At 41.2% G+C, this 22,912-nt stretch overlaps 1 long non-coding RNA gene across 1 annotated transcript in view; it reads left to right on the top strand.

The window, feature by feature from the left end:
• Window positions 1-1,863: 1,863 nt before the first annotated feature.
• LOC137520865 (uncharacterized) overlaps window positions 1,864-22,912 on the top strand; it is a 51,893-nt gene continuing 30,844 nt past the window's right edge. Inside the window, exon 1 of the long non-coding RNA XR_011021954.1 lies at window positions 1,864-2,839. This is a non-coding gene — a long non-coding RNA (uncharacterized lncRNA). The remainder of the gene's footprint in view (window positions 2,840-22,912) is intronic.

A 22,912-nucleotide genomic window follows, 5' to 3' on the forward strand; every position in this document is an offset into this window, starting at 1 on the left:
CAATCCATATTAAATGAAATCAATTTCCCTTGTAGATATCAACAAAAAAGGCATACAGTTGCTCGAATCCTGTTCAGAATATATCCACACAGTGCAGGCCGACCTTGCAACAGAATACCTTTGTAAAGCACGCTCCTCTCCCGGTCTTACGAGTTGTGTACGCCGCCGGGTGCTTCAGAGCTTCTTCCCCGTTCAGCTCCTGGCGTTGGTTAGTCGCATACGTCACTTCCTGCTGCTAGGTCCAGCGTGAAGCTTGCTCTCTCTTCCAATCCACCGCAAGCTGTTACTTCTGGTGACGTCACCTAAAAGCTGTAGGAACTTTGTTTTATTCAGATGGCCGCTAAGCGCTATCGCGGCCAGCTAAGCTCCTAAACGCTTGAAAAACGGGTTATACTCCGAAAAAATGACCTCTACGCGTTTCAGCTAATTTCCATTAGCCTTCTTCAGGAGGGTTGGTCTCTTTGTGCATGGTGCTTAATTTATATAGGTTACTCATCTGTTGCTCCGCCTCTATGTAAATCTTATTCCTCCCACTTTCTCAATCTGGAGTTGTGGATTGCCATTAACCATTTAGTTGCCTCTATAATGCTTCATACAATATTTGTCCATGAAGAAGCATTTATTCTTTTTATATAATAATATATATGCACAGCCCTGCATAAAAAGGACAATTCATACACAGCCCTGCTTTACTTCAAAGATGCTTCATACGAACATATAGCGTAATAAAAAATAATAAAAAAAACTACTAAAAAATAAAAATAAAAAATAAGGTGAATAAGAGCTATCTCCCATCACTTTTAATTATTCATTAAAAAAGGCGAATGTTTCTATTTCGCTATTAAGTCCTTTTGGCATCAATGTGTCTAGCTGAAAAATCCAGCGGGATTCATTTCTGGACATTTTCCTAATAAAATCACCCCCCCCCCCCCCCTCCAACTCTTCCTAATACACAACCCCAGTTGTTGTTACAACTTCCATGATTCTTCCAGGATTCTGTGTCGATCTGCAATTGTTGCACAATCCACACCTTATAAAACCTTGTTGCCCCTTTAAATTTGTTTCACATTCCCCTTTTTTCTCATTAGCAGCTAGAGCAATAGATAAACCAACATTAGGTGCCCTTCTAAAAATCAACTTTGGCCTATCTGGCAATAATTCCCCTAAAATGTTATCTTCCTTCAGCACACTCCAATGTTTCCGGACAATACCGGATATAACACTGGACTGTGCTGTATATTGGAGAATCATGGAAAAATCATTTCCGTCCCATATCTGTTTTTATCTATAAAACGTCGCCATAGGACCCGGCTCGCACCGGGGCCACCCTCTCCATATATATGGTGGTCCTCCCAATAAGACATAAATAAATTTGCATAGGCCGGTGCGAACCGGGTCCCCATCGCCATTCCGCTGAGAATGGAACGGCGATGGGTATCTTCAAACAGTATCAAAAAAGTTTATTGAAAAATCCTACACAACCTTCATAATTACCCTTATCCCCCCTTAAAAAACAGGTATATAAGCCATGACTACAGTGAGTGCAGGTTTTCTATAGATAGTGCCAGAATATATCCTGTTAAAAGCATAGGTATATGCAATACAGCCATAGTGGAGACAGTGAATAGTTAGATCGAGCTGAGCTAGAGTTTAAGAAGCAGTGATTGGTTTGAGCCTGCATCAGCTGTTACCAGGCAGAATCTGTTTGTTTTTTAATTGGTAGAGCACAACCCACGTGACTATTTAAATGAAAGAGGCAGCAGCCAATCCCAACTAACGTTTGAGAAAGCTTGGAGTTAACCAAGTGAAACATGTCACGTAACACGGCCGTCACGCTCAGCTGACCAGGAAGCTGTGTATCAGCGTGTAGTGAGACACCTCTTGGAGAGACTGCAGCAGAGTGTCCCTATCTAAGGAAGATAACAAGCGGAGGAGGGTGGAATCGTGACCCTATGCAGCAGCAGGGCGGATGAAAACAGCATAAACAGTGGTGGTAAGAGCCCAGCTGGGCAGTGTTATATACCCGCACCCGTGTTTCTGCTTTGCATGACAATATGCTTTATGTGGCTAAGGACTCAAGCCCCCCTTCCTTTCCCCTGTGAAGAATTGGGAGAACCAATACTACGGGAATAGTAGTCAGTGGACTGCAGTAGGGGCTGATTTTTTGCAATCTTTCTTGCGATTGAAGAAAGTTATGAGACCATCTGCGAGGGCAAATTACCATTAACAGTCACCTCTACCAATCCTCTGCTGTTTGGTTCCAGCTGGGACTTGTTATCCTTAGTGACTGCATGCTGCTAGTTTTATTACTCATTTCAGTTCATAGTAGAAGATTGAATCCTGTCTCATGCAGTGGGACAGGGGAAACCAAATCTCTGTATTCAAAACTGTTGAGTGAATGCTGAGTATGAGAGGGTGTATGGTCAGCTGACAAGTGGAAATACGGCCGTGTTTTCAACAGATGAGTAACCTATATAAATTAAGCACCATGCACAAAGAGACCAACCCTCCTGAAGAAGGCTAACGGAAATTAGCTGAAACGCGTAGAGGTCATTTTTTAGGATTAAATCCCGTTCTTCAAGCGTTTAGGAGCTTAGCTGGCCGCGATAGCCCTTAGCGGCCATCTGAATAAAACAAAGTTCCTACAGCTTTTAGGTGACGTCACCAGAAGTAACAGCTTGCGGCGGATTGGAAGAGAGAGGGAGCGTCACGCTGGACCTAGCAGCAGGAAGTGATGTATGCGACTAACCAACGCCAAGAGCTGAACGGGGAAGAAGCTCTGAAGCACCCGGCGGCGTACACAACTCGTAAGACCGGGAGAGGAGCGTGCTTTACAAAGGTATTCTGTTGCAAGGTCTGCCTGCACTGTGTGGATATATTCTGAACAGGATTCGAGCAACTGTATGCCTTTTTTGTTGATATCTACAAGGGAAATTGATTTCATTTAATGTGGATTGAACATTCTCAGATTGCTATTTTTTTCAGACTTTCAGGCTGAGTTAAACTTTTTTTGGGACTGGAAACATTACCCCATATCTTGGATAACTATTGAAATTGATACCTGTGACTACCTAAGATCAATAGAAGAGCCATTAATATTGTCCACATAGGATTAATAGATTACACAGCCCTGTGATTCATTTTGTTTTGTTTTTATTTATAATCAAGCTTTTGAGAAATTGATTCTGGGTGTGATTGGTAAGTGAGCAGTGTGTGTGGATTGGACAAATGTTGGATTTGTGGGTGTGTTATGTATTTTAGATTTTATGAGAAATTTATGGAATAAAAGTATTAACCGTCTTTTAGCGCGTGCTCCTTCATAGATAAATAGTTTTTGACCTATTTTTGAGGGTTCTGGGATCCCCTCTTAGGAACGTGCAGCTTTATTAGTTCTGTGAACCCCTCCAGCGCCGGCTTTATCTAGATTTGTTGTAATTCCCAGAAGAGTTGATCCAGAGATTTATCTGACTGCCATCTTGAGTCGGGAAGGAATTGTTGCCTGGATCAACTGGGATATGTGCAAGTTCAGGATGGAGTTTTATTTATTTATTAATTTATTTATTTTCCTGGTTGGACTTGATGGACGAATGTCTTTTTTCAACCAAACAACTATGCAACTATGTTTTGTGGGACTGGAAGCCCACTTGCTCAGGCCAGTACTGAGTGCCTAAAATGCGACTAACACAAAAACTGCTCAAACGCTATTTAAAAATTAGAAGACATAATGATATAAGAGTGTAGAACTCGACAACTGCAAATACTGTTTAGAAATTCTTAGCTAGCAGCAGTTTGAAATGTTGTGCAACACCCATCTTTTTTACAATATTATAATAAAAGTGGAACTTATCCATTAAGAAAACCAGTCATAAATATCTGTAATACTGTAATCTGAACCTCCTCTTTGAGACAGTGAGGTTTCACCTCCTGGAAGAGAGGTTTGCCCTGTAATTTAATTACATAATTTTCCTCAACCCTGTGAACTTCAGTTCTATGCGCAGAGATCCTATTCGCCTTTTTTCCAAGTTTTCTCCTAGTTGATATTATCTATTTTATCACTAAAATGCCTTTTAAAGGAAATCTTGAACCTGAAAAAAAGAATTTTAACTTACTTGGGGCTTCTTGCAGCCCCCTGCAGTCATCCTGTGCCCAGGCTGTCGTTCTGGGAACCTCCAGTAAGAAGCTCAAAGCTAGCCGGCCATGTGCCTCCTCAACAAGTTTAACCATATTCTCCTTTTTCATACAGTTACAGATACAAAATGTGTGTTTTGGGGACTATCATTTAAAAAAAAAATTGACATACAAGTTTATGTTCAAGTGGATTCACACCGGAATCATGGAGTTTTCGGTATAGAATTTTTGAAGTGCCAAATCCATTTTTATTTCCACGACACGTTATCAATTATGCACATACTAATTACAGTTATTATGCACATATTAAGTCTTCCTGTAATTAGTATGTGCATAATTAATTAACAAGATGCAAGAATACAGAAACTGACTTGGCACTTTAGAACTACTATATAGGAAACGCTGTGATTCGGGTTCTAATCCACCTGAGCATGAATGTGGACCCCAATGCTAAAAATCATTATAAATACCCTTAAATGTGCTTTACTTACACCACCAGACACAGAATTTTATTTTATCTATAAGGGGTTTTAATTGGTTTATTTTTAATTTATTTTCCTATTTTTTAAGTTATAATAATATGTGTATTTTATTTTAACAGAGTGTATAAAACTTGTCACTTTAGAATTTCACGTAGTATCCCTCTGTGCTTACAAATCAATGGTGCTGCCAACCAGTCAGAAAGCTTTTCTGATTGGCTGTTGCGGAAGCACTGAGAGACTTGGGCTGCTATGTAGCCTGATCCCACTGGGGAAATACTGATGGAGATGGCAGTGGGAATTGCAACACCATAGTTGGGCATATAAATATATACATTGCTGTATTGCAGCGTATGTGTTACAGGAAAGTATATCTATATTGCATTAATGGCAATGTGTTAATAGCGTTGGTTATTATGATTTATATATTGACAAGCTTTTGCACAGCTTTTACATAATTACCTTGTGAGGATGGCGGAACATGAGTTGTATAAATCACCTAGGAATGCCCATAAAAGGTGGATTAACACAGCAGCACTTAAGGCTCAAAGAGTCTTGGTCTATGACACGTCTGTCCAACTCCAGTCCTCAAGGGCCGAGGTCCTCACACATTTCTGGCACAGCTCAAATTAATTGATGGGACTGAATCAGGAAAGGTGTGGCTCATCAAGTAGAACACATTCCTCTCTTTCTCAGTCCATCCTAAACACTGGCATGGATATGGCCCTCCAGGCCTGGAGTTGGACAGCCCCGGCCTAGGAGGACTCTCTCCTGGAGGTGTTAAAACTCCTCTTTAGAACACCGGGCACAGAATGCGTGACCATACAAAACATATTTCATTCCTCTTTGGGTATAGTAAGGGAGTACAAGTTCACTTAACTTGACGTCTTTAATAAGTAGCCATTCAATTGCAAAAAAAACATGTTTTATAAAATCGTGTTTCTCTATAACATTCCATAAGTTTTCAAGAAAGAAAAGTGTGTGTTCCTAGTTAATATGTAGTGTAGCACTAGATACACTCTAATACAGCATATAATAAGAAGCCAAGAGGCCACCCTGCCAGACACACACCTTTGGAAGTGTTTAATGATACTTCAAGATGCTAACGAGATTAAAAACGCATTTTCCTTCTTCAAGAACTGCACATCAGCATATTCATATTTCATATCAGACATCTGCCATTGATTGCATTATATTTAACTAAAATTAGATGATGCTCTCAAAATGAAAGAGGCCTGTGCCAAATCACCATCAGCAGAAGTTTGCTGGGGTGTTTAAGACCTAATATGTAATTAGGAGCAATTTTTTAAGCTCAGAAATGATCTGCTCTTATTAATCACACGCGGAGGAACAGGGACTGTTGCCAACACAATTCAAGGGTTATCCATTCTGCTATGGCAGGAGCTTCTAAAACATGGAATTCTTCATCACTTTGTTCTACTGGAACGTTGATAGGAGATACATTAATGAGACTATTTATAAAACAGTGATAAAATTGTAAAAAGCACATTTCACTGTTTTATCACAGCTTCTCTTTTTTTTCAATAGTTTCTATCTATAATAGAAAAATTGCCACATTTTCACCACCTCATGGCTGGAAGCCAGTATCTCACAACACATACAATTACAGTATAAATGTAAGTTACCGAACTGTAAGTTGAGTTATAGTACAACTCAACAGAAAAGGTCCATTTCCACTGCAAAGTCTCAAAGTACATGATTTTTAACTTGTGTTTTTTAAACTTTTCACACAAACTGGATGTTCAGTATATGCGTGTTCAGTTTGTGCCTTTGTGTGGCAAATAGGATGTACAAACACGTCCTGCCATTTTGCGGTGGGGGCGTGCACTCGTGCGCAGCCACCACTCATTCCCATTGGCCGCAAGAGAAGGGAGATTGGTGAAGGGTAAGAAGTAGTCCCCTGAGCCAAGTGAAGGGGCAACAATGAACAAACAAGCCTCATATCAAGAGGCATGTTCATTCTTCAAAGTGAAAGTAAATATAGTAGTTAAAAAAAACACTTCATGGTAACTTCCAGGAGACTGTGTCATCTAATGGCCATAATCTAGTGGCCAAAAAGTATAATTAAAGTTAAAAAACACATTTCATCATAATTAAAATCGTATTACCCCCCCCCCCCCCCCCCGTACTTATGAAACAAACGCTTAAAAAGAAAAAAATAGTTACCTTAGGGTCTGACCTTTATAAATATATATGTAAAGAGGGTATACTGCTGTTATTTTATGGACTTATAATTATTGATGGGTACAAAAAAAACGCAAGACAAAAAAATACACCTGTTTTCCAAATGATAATATGTCGCCATACATTGTACTTGGGACATAATTTAAACGTTGTAATAACTGGGACAAATGTGCAAGTAAAATGTGTGGGTTTTATAGGGGGTGGCATTGGAGAAATTGTGATTTTTTTTCCGTTTTCCCCTACAAAATGCATAGAAAAAAAAAGAAAACAAGCCTAATTTGTGAAAACAAGATACAGATAATTTAGGTGTGATAAGCTATAATAAAAACTTTGCCAAGTGAATGGGAGGAGCACTGACAGAGGAAAATGGCTCTTGGTTAAATGCACTTCCATGTGTCTTTTGTGCATTTTTGCATGCATTTGTGGCTTTTTTCTAGTATGCAATTCTACACAGGGCAATAAAGGTATCCATGATGTAAAAAAAAAAAAAAACCACACATCTGAAAAATGCGTACACCTAACTACACATGCATTTCCCATTGAGATACACTACATGCGAAAAGTAGTCACATCCGACAAATTATTACTGCGTGCTATCCGTTTTCACATAGAATGGAGAGTATACGATAAACTTTCATGTACTATTATTATGTACCATGCATTCTAATGCCAATTTTAAAGCATGAAAAATGCGCACCAATTCAAGTAGTGGAAATGGGCCCAAAATCCTTTTACTATTTACAATGCTCCCCGCTGGGTTCACTACTGTGAAAATGGCAAAGTCAATGCGTGTGTGAATGGGGGAACGTGTTGTCCTATGCTTTCTCCTGATAAATACTTGTGTTCTTTCACAATTACAAAGCTATTCTATTTCTTCGTAACAGCTTTTTTTTTCAATGTCCAACAACATAATACATTTGCTCTTCTGTGTCAGTATGCTGTAAAGAGAGGTACATTTATCCAGGACTGCAAACACAAATAAGACATCAGAGAATGTGTGTGTGGTGGTTTAATATGAACACAGATAAGCAGCTTATAATGGGTCTCTCCACTTAAAGTGGACCTAAATTCTATTGCAAAAAGCTAAAAAAATAAACCCATGAAAAAAATGAGAGGAAAAACAGCTCCAAAATAATATACAGTGGGTTGCAAAAGTATTCGGCCCCCTTGAAGTTTTCCACATTTTGTCACATTACTGCCACAAACATGAATCAATGTTATTGGAATTCCACGTGAAAGACCAACACAAAGTGGTGTACACGTGAGAAGTGGAACGGAAATCATACATGATTCTAAACATTTTTTACAAATAAATAATTGCAAAGTGGGGTGTGCGTAATTATTCGGCCCCCTGAGTCAACACTTTGTAGAACCACCTTTTGCTGCAATTACAGCTGCCAGTCTTTTAGGGTATGTCTCTACCAGCTTTGCACATCTAGAGACTGAAATCCTTGCCCATTCTTCTTTGCAAAACAGCTCCAGCGCAGTCAGATTAGATGGACAGCGTTTGTGAACAGCAGTTTTCAGATCTTGCCACAGATTCTCGATTGGATTTAGATCTGGACTTTGACTGGGCCATTCTAACACATGGATATGTTTTGTTTTAAACCATTCCATTATTGCCCTGGCTTTATGTTTAGGGTCATTGTCCTGCTGGAAGGTGAACCTCCGCCCCAGTCTCAAGTCTTTTGCAGACTCCAAGAGGTTTTCTTCCAAGATTGCCCTGCATTTGGCTCCATCCATCTTCCCATCAACTCTGACCAACTTCCCTGTCCCTGCTGAAGAGAAGCACCCCCAGAGCATGATGCTGCCAGCACCATATTTGACAGTGGAGATGGTGCATTCTGAGTGATGTGCAGTGTTAGTTTTCTGCCACACATAGCGTTTTGCATTTTGGCCAAAAAGTTCAATTTTGGTCTCATCTGACCAGAGCACCTTATTCCACATGTTTGCTGTGTCCTCCACATGGCTTGTGGCAAACTGCAAACGGGACTTCTTATGCTTTTCTGTTAACAATAGCTTTCTTCTTGCCACTCTTCCATAAAGGCCAACTTTGTGTAGTGCATGACTAATAGTTGTCCTATGGACAGATTCCCCCACCTGAGCTGTAGATCTCTGCAGCTCGTCCAGAGTCACCATGGGCCTCTTGACTGCATTTCTGATCAGCGCTCTCCTTGTTCGGCCTGTGAGTTTAGGTGGACGGACTTGTCTTGGTAGGTTTACAGTTGTGCCATACTCCTTCCTTTTCTGAATAATCGCTTGAACAGTGCTCCGTGGGATGTTCAAGGCTTTGGAAATCTTTTTGTAGCCTAAGCTTGCTTTAAATTTCTCAATAACTTTATCCCTGACCTGTCTGGAGTGTTCTTTGGACTTCATGGTGTTGTTGTTCCCAATATTCTCTTAGACAACCTCTGAGGCCGTCACAGAGCAGCTGTATTTGTACTGGCATTAGATTACACACAGGTGCACTCTATTTAGTCATTAGCACTCATCAGGCAATGTCTATGGGCAACTGACTGCACTCAGACCAAAGGGGGCTGAATAACACACCCCACTTTGCAGTTATTGATTTGTAAAAAATGTTTGGAATCATGTATGATTTTTGTTCCACTTTTCACGTGTACACCACTTTGTATTGGTCTTTCATGTGGTATTCCAATAAAATTGATTCAGGTTTGTGGCAGTAATATGACAAAATGTGGAAAACTTCAAGGGGGCTGAATACTTTTGCAAGCCACTGTATACCTTTCAGGCTAGGAACACATTAGTCAGAAACGCTAGCATTTTTGCCACTAATGCAAGTCCATGGGCCGCATGTAAAAATGCATATATGTGCATGTTACATTGTGCGATTTTGAAAACGCACAACTTGCTGTATATTTCCACAAACACATGTAAAACGCAAATTATGTATCTCGGAGACACAGGAGATTGCGTTTAAACATGTTTTTTTTGTATGCGTTACTGTATTTAACTCTATTGATTAGGGACATTAATAAAAACGCAAAACACAAAAACTGCATAAAAATGCAAATGCATACAAATGAGCAGCAGAAAAAAAAACAAAGAGCATAGTGCCATAATAATTGGTATAAAACTTATGGCATTTCAGGTGCCACAAATAACTAAATGTATTAAAAATAGCAGCATAATCTTAAAAAGGAGGGAAGAACAGCTATAAACCATAACCTATGTATGTCTTAGTGTGTATCATACATAGCCTAATTCACCACAGTACCCCCAGTCATCTAAAGACAAACCTCTGCTTCTATCACAATGGGCAAACACAACAACACTATCGTGACACGAGCTGTTAGAGTGTGGCAATGTATTCATAAGCTATACCTTGAAAAGGGACTGGAAGCACACACTCCGTTGTGGGACAATCCTCATCTCCCCGAATTTCTGACAATTCCAGATCGCCACTTTTGGTCCAACAAAGAAATAATATTAATAAAGCATATCATGGAAAATGGCAACTTGCTCTCCTTCCAAGAACTTTCCTCCAAATATAAGCTATCCCTTACACATGAATTCCGATATTGGTGGGGTCCGACACGCCTTTAATAAGCAATTTCCTCAGAACCCTATCACCCTTTACTACTCTCCTGTTCTAAAATTGATTCAAGATGGTCCTACCAGACATATGATTGGAGAAATGTATAAGACCCTGCTTGATTATAAAGCTCTTGAAACTTACTACACCTTCTCTGACAAAATGGGAAATGTCAGTATTCGATATCACAGATGAGGATTGGGATGACGCCCTGTTTATAGTTTAAAAAGTCTCTCCATGTGTGAAAGACAGAATCACCCAAACATATATCATACACCAAGCATACTTAACCCCTAATAAGATGGCCAAATACAACCCTACAACATCAGATACCTGTCCTAAATGTGCTGCCCCTTCTCCTACATTCTTTCATCTTATATGGACATGCCCACCTTTGTCTGATTTAAGGAAACAAGTTACCCAATTTATTCATGACAAAATGGTCTGCCCAATTGAATCAGACCCATTACTGTGTATGCTAGGAGTCATTCACGATGAAGAGATAGATGCTTCACAAAAGACCTTTTGTAACGGAGACATGGCTAGACAAGAGGTGACGTGCAGATGGCTTTTGCCCGCATCACCCACACTTGCCACATGGGTTAAATGAGCGAACAACTTCCTTCCATATAAAAAAATTGGTATACATCCACAGGGGAGATTAAAAAAGTTTCCATCTGGTGTGGGATCATTGGAAAAACTTTCCTAATCTTCCCTAAATCATTATTAATGTTATTTTTCCAGCTTACCACAAGGTGGCGCTGGTTGCTTTTTAGATTGTGCTGTAAATAATAAATAACAGTAAATCTCCTTGGCAGCCAAGAAATAATGGGGGCGGGACCAAAGCTGTAAATTGGATTTCTTAAAGGGGCACTACGGCGAAAATTATGCTGTTTCATTATCCCCACATCATTTATTTAATATGGACAGCATAACTTCCACCATAGAGTTGATGTTAAAAAAAAAAAAATAAAGCTTTAAACACATCTCTATCTCCCCACACATCTGAGCTGCGTCATTAGTGATAAGAATCCGACAGACTGGCTCTCTGCTTAACTGCTGCTAACACTCTACAGCTGATTTACAACACGTTCTATGTAACTAGCTAAGTAAAAAAATACATAAAAAGGCTGCTAAGTAAAATAACTAATTGGCAGTTTATTTACATAGCTAGTTACATAGCACTGCTCTGTCTGTAGTGTCTGAGCTGCCCATGCTGTAAATTAGCTGTAGAATGTCAGTAGCAGTTAAAGGGGAACTGAAGAGAGAGGTATATGGAGGCTGTCATGTTTATTTCCTTTTAATCAATACCAGTTACCTGGCAGCCCTGCTGGTCTATTTCTCTGCAGTAGTATCTGATTAAAACCAGAAACAAGCATGCAGCTAGTCTTGTCAGATCAGACTTATAAGTCTGAACCACTGAAACACCTGATCTGCTGCATGCTTGTTCAGGGGCTATGGCTAATAGTATTAGAGGCAGAGGATCAGCAGGGCTGCCAGGCAACTGGTATTGTCTAAAAGGAAATAAACATGACAGCCTCCATATACCTCTCTCTTCAGTTCCCCTTTAAGCAGTGAGCCAGTCTGTCGGATTCTTATCACTAATGACGACAGCTCAGATGTGTAGGGAGGTAGAGATGTGTTTAAAGCTTTTTTTTTTAAAAGAGGCTCTGAATCGAAAAATGTTCCCCTGGGACTTACTCACCTCGGTAGGGGGAAGCCTTTAGATCCTATCGAGGCTTCCCCAATCCTCCTGTGTCCCCCGGCGGTCTCGCTGCAGCCCACGGAATGCACAGCTGACAATTTTTCAGGCTGTGCAATATTTACCTTCCAGACTCCAGCGCAGGCGCTGTTGCGGCTTTCCGCTCGGAAATAGCCGATCTCTGTTTGGTCCGCTCTTCTACGCAGGCAACTTGCGCCTGCGCAGTAGAGTGGACCGTCAGAGATCGCCTATTTCTGCTCTGAGCGGAGAGCCGCTACTGCGCCTGCGCTGGAGTCTGGAAGGTAAATATTTACATCCCCGCTGTTCGGGGAGCTTTATCGCTGCCAGCGTGGGACACAGGAGGACGTGAGAAGCCTCGATAGAATCCAGAGGCTTCCGCCACCCGAGGTGAGTACCCCCCAGGGGAACTTTTTTTAGTTGCAGATTTTCTTTAACACAAACTCTATGGTGAAAGTTATTCTGTCCATATTAAATAAATGATGTGGGGATAATGGAACAGCATCATTTTCACCATAGTGCCCCTTTAAGGGCCTGATTCCACTGTGTGCTGGCATGCATCTTGCAACATGTGTTGCCGGCATAGCTATTATGGGTGATGCATCCGAATTCCTTCCCAAAACCCATTTTTATGCAGCATGCCATCCGATTTTTTTACCCACACGTGAATTGGATGGCAGCCCATTAATTGCAATAGGCTGTGTTTCCTCATCTGAGTTCACATTAATTATTTTTTGTGTAAGGAAATAAACTGACTTCAGCTCCATTTTAAGTACCCTTAAAATAGCTTAATATTAGGATCTCATCAATAATGCAATTAACTTCCATTACTGATTTTAGCTCTAATTTAAATACAAGTGTGTCACTGCTGTTTGTATTAAGAAAATTACCATCACTAGTCCAGACTAGTCCAAATCATTATTGCAGCCAGCACTGTGTGTAAAATGTGTGACTTTGGGAGATTTTGCAGCAATTTTACTACCCAGAAGAAAAATAGATACGCAAATCCCTAGCATTAAACTAAAAAAAAAAGTTCCAAAAACAATGGCAATCGCCTCAAAAATAACTAACAAAAGCATCAGCGATTGCAATTTCAAGTGGGTCCCAGCCATTACTGGCTGACCCGGCCAGCCAGTAACGCATGTTATACATGTAACATAACATGTACATAGTTTGTGTAATCTGAATGTTGTGTCCACTGAACTTTACCTGTTTAGTTTAGTAAACACACCCCATTGTCTGTTTCAAAAGTACATGTTACCCCACGATACAGAGCAATGAACTCCGTGGCAGAAAGCTCTGAGATTTACAGTATCAAAGACATAAAACTGAAGGACTCCCAACTATAATGGATCTCCAGAAATGTAACATCCTGCTGGCCACTAGCACAGGAAATGACGGGTAGCAGGAAAAAATTGATGTGTTTTAACTCTTTTTTTACTCTCTCTGCGAGTAAAAAAAAAAAATAAAAAAATCTACCTACACCTGTCCTGTAAGAGAAATGTAGCCCATTCAGCTCAGTCAGACCTGGAGACACAAATGGCAATACAGAAGAGGTTCTGTCTTTTCCACACTATCGAAAGGAAACATTTGTTTTGTTTTAGGTGTGAACCTTTGACCAGTTATTCATCTTCCGAACTGCATGTTATTTATATAATAAAATAAAGAATTAACGTGGACTTACCTGTAGTTTTTTTTAGTTAGCACAAATGCCTTCTAAACTAGCTCCTCCAAGTTTATAGATTTCATTTTCAAACTAGAAGAATTTTCTTTACATTACATTTTAGATTCAGAAGCAAAGCAAACACACCTCCAGGTTTGTGAACTTGATTGTAATAGCAAATTTATTGTACCAGCTGCCTTACCTGCTACAACATACGCTATGGCCTGTGTATTGCTTTCTTCCAGTTTGCTTTTTTTTTTTTTTTTTTACAGCGACCACTTGAGCATTATTCTTTTGAAAGATGGCAGTATGACTAGGAAGGACCAAGCCGCTCTTGTACAGAATTCTGTTTCATGTTATCTGTTTGCTACATGACTCTCTTGATCAATCCAAAGCTGCCAGAAGGTTATTAAAATGAATAACACCTGGTTCATAGAACAGGAATATTTCACTGAGCAATTCCTGTGCCAGCTTCTGCAACACAGTGCACATTAAAAGTATATCACAGCACTTTGTACTGGGCATACTGCACTATTTAGATGTACTTTAAATATACATACAATATAAATGTGATTTTTTTCCTGAAATATTTACTAAGGAGAACCTGGATTTTAAACCTAATTTGAGAAATTGATTCAACTCTAGAAGCTGCTGTTTCTGTGATACATTTGTAGTGCCTTTTTTTCCTTCCTTGGCGCTTGGACACTTTGATGAACGACCTTGTATGTGGCTCCAAAGGACGCGATATTAAATAATTGATGAGTTACAATGTGCCTTAGCAGACTGCTTGATACATAGCCCATCCTTTGTTTGTGTTTTTTCGATGGGCTTGCATGCTCTTGGGATGCACAAGTTCCAATAGAATACCGGTTTTCTTCTTATCCAACAAAGACTTCCCTTTGTTAGCGCTGAAACATGATTCTATGATACGCCTTTCCTCCTGAAACTCAAGTCCCCACAGATCTTTCTTCTGCCGGTGTGAGTTCTGACGTGACACTGCTGAGATAATTTAGGAATTTGTGAGCACAAAGCCCCAGTTACTGTGAAAACAGTCTGTGGGCATCTTTTGAGTCGGAAACAAAAGCGGAGCTGTGGCTTTTGTTTTACGCAGTATGGCCTGTTTGTTGTCATTCAAATCAACGGAGTATTCTGGATTAATTATTAGTAATTACTCCATTAAAGACTGAGCTTGTCTGCCCACATTAACCCATTCTTGCCTGATTTGTGAGCAGTGGTGTTGCGTGTAAGATAACTGAACAGCTTAAACAAAAGGCCCATGCCAACAGTATGGCAAACTAGAAAATGATCCCATTGGTAGAGATCATTCTCTTTATTGTAATTGGGTGAGGCCTGTGTGCTACATTCCAAAGATTTCAATTTGAAGCTCATCATTATTTTATTCAATGTTCTAACTCAGTGGTGGTCTCTGTGGAGGGCAGTATGATGCCACAATTGGGTTTTTGTCAAGCAAGGAAGCAAATGATTCATTCTGAAGAGCAGCATGAGAACATGAGCCCTGTAAAGCTACACAGTGGATCTGATTGAACCTGTGGTTCACTTCTGGGTTTTTTTTTGTCAAGCCAGGAAGCAGCATGAGAACATGAACTCTATAAACCAGCAGATCTTAAAATGAACCTGAACCAAGATAAATTATTTAAAATAAACACACGATGCACCTGCAAATGAATATTACATACTTACCCTGCAGTCAGTTCCTCTCAGTAGCTCACCATTTTCTTCCATTTCACCATTCCAGCTCAACGATTCCTTCCTTTCTGACAAGATTTTGCCATAACTGAAATATATCAATTGCTGTCAGTATATAATAATATATATTACAGTATATATATATATATATATATATATATATATATATATATATATATATATATATATATATATTTTATATATATATATATATATATATATATATATATATATATATATATTCATTTGGTGCCAGTTATAACTGAAAGGACAACTGATGAGCAAGGTAATCTCCCTGTTTCCCTATGGCTCAAGTGGGTGATAATTGTTTAACAAAAACAGGAGGCTGTTATGGTGTAATAGCCATTTTTAAAATGGAGGACGGAGAATTCCATCTATCACAGTGGACAAACAGGATGCAGGAGAGCAGAAAGAAATTGATGAGTAGACCAATACGGGAGGAAATTATGACAAATATATGTTTACTTTTACTTTTCTCAGTTCAGGTTTGCTTTAACAAAGTTCTATTTTGCAAGGGCCCAATGATGGTAAACATTATTGCCTGTGACTGCTGACAAGTCTTTTTAGTTTTAGTTGTGCATTTGTCGTTTGCCTTTGAATAGTGCAGGTGGAGAGCTGAGCAGAGTAAATATCTGTCAGACACAATGTGGGGCAGTAAACACCACACAACTGCCAATTTCAGCTACTAATGTGTATGCTGTTACTCTCACACTCTCTGTCTCTCTCAGGCGGCACTTAATCAAGTGCTGTGCAGTGAAACAACTGTTTGGCTGGGTTGACACTACAGCCTAAAATGGTCCTATGATAAATCTACATGTTGAAGTAAAAACAAGTAAAGTTCTCCGGGCACCAGAAGGATTTGCAAGTCACCTTTGCAAGTTTATCAAAATCCGCCAGAGGGCAGCAAAGTCATTTTTTCAAATTTTTTTTTCATGTAGCGAGACAAGGTCCCCCCAACCCCTCCGATCAAAGAACGGGATCTCCTGGGTGGCTTCCCCCGTCGCCATGGCGACGGGCCGGATGACGTCGTTACGTCAAAGGGGACTCCGATCCACCCCACATCGCTGCCTGGCACTGATTGGCCAGGCAGCGCACGGGGCCTGGGGGGGGGGGGTGGAGGTGGCCGCAGCGCGACGAATAGCGGCGGATCGGCGGGTAGCGGTGGCGATCGCATTGCGCACGCAGCTAGCAAAGTGCTAGCTGCGTGTAGAAAAAAAAATTATGCAGATCGGCCCAGCGGGGCCTGAGCGGTGCCTTCCGGCGGCATAAACGGGCTTACCACCAGGGAGGTTAATAAACTCCCGACACCTTCAATAAGTACATGCAACAAATCTAAGCCTTACAGCTATTTCACAGGATAAACCTGCTTCTTCAGAGGCAGAAGATACATAAATGTACATGTTGACAGACCCTTAAGTATAGATTCGATTGAAACATGATCTGACATGTTAGTTGCATGATTTTTATGAACACCAGACGGAAGTCAGACATGTCATAATAGCAATGCGGACTGTTGCAACACACATATCTGAACAAACGGTTTGTGCCATGGATGGTGACAGTATATGCGTTATCATCATCTATGACACAAACTACCTGTAGTGGGAACCCTACTTTCACAATACAGTTCCATCATCTATATAACCGGCTCTAAATAATGCATAGCAACAAAGTAGGCTGTAGCAGTTATGAAGGCTTGTGCTTTGGCTAGATGCCAATGGGAAATTTAACATGCAGCATTATGTCAGATAGTTTGAGCTCAACTGAAAGAGAATCCCAACTCTGACTGTCTAGCTGAACTGGCACAAACATCTTCATGGTTTTATTTGCTTCTTGGTGTGTATGAATTTCATAACTGCTTTAAGAAAATGAAAAATGGGCAGAACAAAACCCTCAAAGTAAAGCCTCCCTGCTCAGAGACAGCATACATTCAGGATGAGCAAGGCATGCTACAGAATAAAAACAGGATTGCTCTAAGAAGAGCTCCTAAACAGACAGGAAGCAAACACTGAACACAGTTTTTACTTTTACATATACATATAGGAAAAGAAGAAACCTTGGATAGCAGGAAGCAGGAGATTTGGGCGCATGAGACAAGTGGACAAAGAGGGCGCCCCATTCACTCCCATTATAAATATCGTTTAATGGGCGCCGAACAGGGAAAAAAAGGCGCTGGAGATTATTAACGTTTTAACAAACGGCGCCCGGAGATTTTTAAGGATTTATAACTATGTTTGTGATGATTTAACTTTACAAAATGAGCCCGTGACGAATAACGTTTATACAGATACTAAATCACTATTTCTAAAACATTTCTAAAACATTATTATCCACCCAAAAAAATTATTTACATTTTTTATTTACATTTTTTATTTATTAATGTCTGTAAAACATTATTATCCATAGGGGGTCTTAGGTTTAGGCACCACCAGGGGGGTCTTAGGTTTAGGCACCAACTGGGGGGTCTTAGGTTTAGGTACCAACAGGGGGGTCTTAGGTTTAGGCACCACCAGGGGGTCTTAGGTTTAGGCACCAACTGGGGGGTCTTAGGTTTAGGCACCAACAGGGGGGTCTTAGGTTTAGGCACCAACTGGGGGGTCTTAGGTTTAGGCACCAAGAGGGGGGTCTTAGGTTTAGGCACCAACTGGGGGGTCTTAGGTTTAGGCACCAACAGGGGGGTCTTAGGTTTAGGCACCAATAGGGGGGTCTTAGGTTTAGGCACCAACAGGGGGGTCTTAGGTTTAGGCACCAATAGGGGGGTCTTAGGTTTAGGAACCAACTGGGGGGTCTTAGCGTTAGGCACCAACAGGGGGTCTAGGGGTTAGGGATAGGTACAGGGAGGGTTTTTAACAAACGTAAATATAAGTTTCAGTTTACAAACAGGGAAGATTAACGTTTTAAGAATTGCCGATCTCATACACATTATTTAGTGATTTATAAATTCTTAAAACACTATTTGTAAACGAAATTCTACACAATATTTCTATAAACGATAATACTGTTTATCGTTTACACCACGCGCCCTTTTTTCCCGACGCCCTTTTTTGATGTACGCTGAATAGCATACTAATTCGGTAGCCAGTACAGTACAAAAGCAAATGTTTGTATAAACCACATTTAATTCACTGGGATCCCATTCCTCACTTCCTCACCCTGATACCGCCAGTGTCCTTGATCTGTGTTGGTCCTGGGCACCCTTTAGGATGGGGCTGTCACTGTTTCTTAGCTCTTCTATAAGGTGTGCATTGATTAGTAATGCTGGCGGGGGATTATTTAAAGCCTAGGTAACAGCAATCAGTAATGTTTGCTCAACACTGCTCCATGCTGTTCCTTACTCCAGATAGCTCTGTCCTGCCAGTCTGTCAGTCAGCCTACCCAGTGATCCCTGCCCTGTCTTTCTGTTAGTCCAATCCACAGCCTTCTCCAGCTAACCCTTCCCTTCAAGCCCAGTCTACAGCCGGTTACCTTTGACCATCTTCTACCAGCCTGTCAGTCCAGTCTACAGCCTGTTACCCTTCATCCTGTCCAGCCAGCTTGTCAGTGTAGTCACTGGCCTGTTACCCTTGACCCTCTCCTGCCAGCCTGTCAATTCAATCCACAGCCTGTTACTTTCAACCCTGTCTCAAGCTTGTAAGTCTAGTTTACAGCCTGTACCCTTGGCACCCTTCAGTCAGCCCGTCAGTCGAGTCCACAGCCTGTTACCCATGATAATGTAATGCCATGCTTGTCAATCCATCCACTGCAAGTTCTAGCTTGGCCTATACTACAACCTAGTCCTGCCAGTTACTCATTATCTTATCCAGGGGCCCTTACATCACAACATTTTTAGTATGTTCTGGGCCTGGCTCAGTTAGGCATTTCTAGGGCAGATATCAATAGAGATCATATGTTAACTTTTGTAAAGGAATTCTTCAGGCCAACTTGTGAGGTCAGGAAGATTTTTTTAGTTAGAATTGGGCACAGCTTCCCAGAGGTTTATGCTTTGCTATCCTTTTAATCAGGACTGACAGAGGTGTGTGTGTGGCTGAACTTTATAAAAGGAAATTGTTTTATTCTAAAACATAAGCAGAATACATGTTGACTATATTAAAGTAGACCATTTCTTCCACAAACATTTACCATCACTAATTGTAAAACTATTCAGTCTTATTCTTCCTCTCACTGACAAAGCTTCTTTTTTGCACTGATACAGTGTATGTTCTGCCCCGTAATCATGTACAGAGCCATGTTGTGTTCAGAAAGTTCCCTGAATAGCTGCCTGTAACCCACCCAGGACTTCCAGGCAACAGGTAGTGTATAAAATTAAATAAATATGTCAGCCTCGGGTTCCCTTTAACAGAACTGGCAGGTGTGTATAAGAATTTCATAAAGAACATAGTGCTAGGAATAGGTCTGTTGTGCCCCCTCTTGTAGGTGTCACCTCAAACATCTGCCTTGTTTTCTATGCCTAAAACTGGCCTTGCAACACAATCACTGCAACCAATGCTGCTGCCTCTTTAGCATCTGTGCCACCTTTAGCTGTCACTCTCTTACTACCTAAGCTATTCATCACTCTCTGCATACGGATTTGTAAATTGTTCCACCAAATTTGTGCATTTGCACCTGCAGAATAAAGGGTTTATATGACTAGTAGGTTGCAGTTGCACTGTGGATACCCCATCCGTTGTAACTTAAGAGGAGTATTCTGTTCCCTAAAAAAAAATTATTGCATCCAGGAGGAGATTACTGAAATTATTTGAAATTTAAAGAGGTAAAAACTTGGTAATTAAATGCTTCATATATAGAATTGTGGTAATTAACCACTGCTGGAAGATATATTGTGTATCTTACTGCAAGCTGTCCACAGGGGCTTAGGAATAGTTCACATTTATCTATGGGCACACAGAAAAACAGTAGATTGTATTGCTTCCTAACCCTAGGGCACACCAAAAATTGTCTAATCGTTCAATTATGCAATTTAAATCTTGTATGATCAATGACTGTTTTGGATAGCAATGATACCTAGCTAATGCATGATTTCCGGTTACACAAAGTGATTATTTAAGGCTGGGAGCACACTAGAGTGAATTGCGTGCGTTTACCACAAGTAGAAAAGGCATGCGATTTTGCACTTGACGTGAACCCGAGGTGTGATTTATATGGAGGCTGCAATATTTATTTCATTTTAAGCAATACCAGTTGCCTGGCTGGCCTGAAGATCCTCTGCCTCCAATGCTTTTAGCCATAGACCCTGAACAAGCATGCAGCAGATCAGGTGTATCTGGCATCATTGTCAGATCTGACAAGATTAGCTGCTTGCTTGTTTCTGGTGTACTTCAGACACGACTGCAGCCAAATAGATCAGCAAGGCTGCCAGGAAACTGGTATTGTATAAAAAGGAAACAAATATGGCAGCCTCCATATCACTCTCACCTAGGGTTCACATTAATGAAAGTCTGTAGGCTGCATTGCAAATTGCAGCTCCCTGCAATTTGCAATGTACCATTTTTACTGATGGCTAACACGGTGCAATGTAGCAGAAACAGCGTATGGGAATTGCTTTCCTACGGGGAAAAAATGCATGCAGTTCGCATACTTTTTTTTATAAAAGAAATGTAATCCCGTATATTTCCCCATTAAAAAAATCAGCTTAATTAACTGGTTCCTGACCGACGCAGTACGAATCTACGTCCAACAGGTGGTGCTGCGACTCTGACTGGATGTAGATTCAATGTCGCAATGAATCGCGCATCCCCGCCGATACCGCAGATCTCACCTCTCTGCACCCGCCGCAATTCGCTCGCTCTGCCGTCTATAAGACGGCAGAGCTCTGTAAGCAGGTCAGGAGCCGCTTTCATTGGCTCCTGACCGCGTGATCACGGAGACCCAATCACATTAACTCCGATTGATAGACAGCGTCAGGAGCCAATGAAAGCGGCTCCTGACCGGCTGTCTGCTTTCTGCCGTCATAGAGACGGCAGAGAGAGGAGCCTGCGGTGATGGGACAGCGTCGTAACCGGTGACAGTGGCGGGTATGTGCGGCGATTCGTTGGGGGGGCGGCGTTTTACCGTACCAGCCATCTCTGGTCCTTAAAGAGGAACTGTCGCGAAAATCTTAAAATTTCAAACACATACAAATAAGAAGTACATTTCTTCCTGAGTAAAATGAGCCATAAATTACTTCTTTCCTATGTCGCTGTCACTTACAGTAAGTAGTAGAAATCTGACATTACCGACAGGTTTTGGACTAGTCCATCCCTCCATAGGGTATTCTCAGCATGGCCTTTATTCTTTATAAAGACACTCCCTGAAAAAGATTTATACAAAGATGATGACCAGCTTCCCTGCTCACGTACACATATTTGGCAGTTGAATTGAGCAACTTCCATTCACTAAGTGCATTTTAAAAATAAAGAAATCCCTGTGAACCACCTTGAGTAGATGGGCTAGTCCAAAACCTGTCGGTTCTGTCAGATTTCTACTACCTACTGAAAGTGACAGGAACATAGGAGAAAAGTAATTTATGGCTCATTTTACTCTGGAAGAAACATACTTCTTAAATGTATGTGTTTACATATATTTTAAATTTTAAGGTTTTCGCGACAGAGGGCCTTTAACCACCTCTATACCATGGTATTTTGTGCTGATCTGTGCTGCGTGGGCTCTCCAGCCCACAGCACAGACTTCCCCCCTTTTTTCCCCACTAGGGGGATGTCCTGCTGGAGGGGTCTGATCGCCGCTGGCTGCTTGCGCTTGCGGGGGTGGGCTCTTCAAAGCCCCCCTCCGCAGCGCTTCCTGGCCTCCTTCCCCTTCCCTCCCTCTTCCTCCCCCTGTGAGCGGCGCAGGACGGATTTCCGTTCTGCGCCTGATGGGATAGGCTTTAGCCTATCAGATGCCGGCGATCCCCGGCCAATCAGAGGCCGGGGATCGCCGATCTCCTCTACGGCGCTGCTGCGCAGCAGCGCCGTATACATGTAAACACCGGGGAAGATCTTCCCCGTGTGTTTCATTTACCCTGCGAGCCGCCGATCGGCTCGCAGGGTGTTCACGGAGACACCCTCCGTGAACTGACATGGAACGTTTCCATGGAATACACTTCAGGATTCAGGGGCGTACATATACGCACCGAGAATCCGGAAGTGGTTAAAGAAAACCTGAACTGAAAATTAGAAGTCAAAATAAGCATACACAAGTCATACTTACCTTCCATGTAGTCTACTCCTCAGTGTCTTTCTCCTGTCCTGTTTGTTCACTGTGATCAAGGGAATTTTCCGTCCTCCATTTTGAAAATGGCAATTACCCATAACAGCTTTCTGGTCAGCACACAGTTAAACTAACATCGCCCACTTGAGCCATAGGGAAACATGGACATTTACCTGGTACATCAGTTTTCCTCTCAGATGTAACTGACAGCAACTGATATTTTACTGACAATAACTGATATATTTCAGATC

This window comes from Hyperolius riggenbachi, chromosome 1 (assembly GCF_040937935.1).
Source record: "Hyperolius riggenbachi isolate aHypRig1 chromosome 1, aHypRig1.pri, whole genome shotgun sequence".
Taxonomy (NCBI): domain Eukaryota; kingdom Metazoa; phylum Chordata; class Amphibia; order Anura; family Hyperoliidae; genus Hyperolius; species Hyperolius riggenbachi.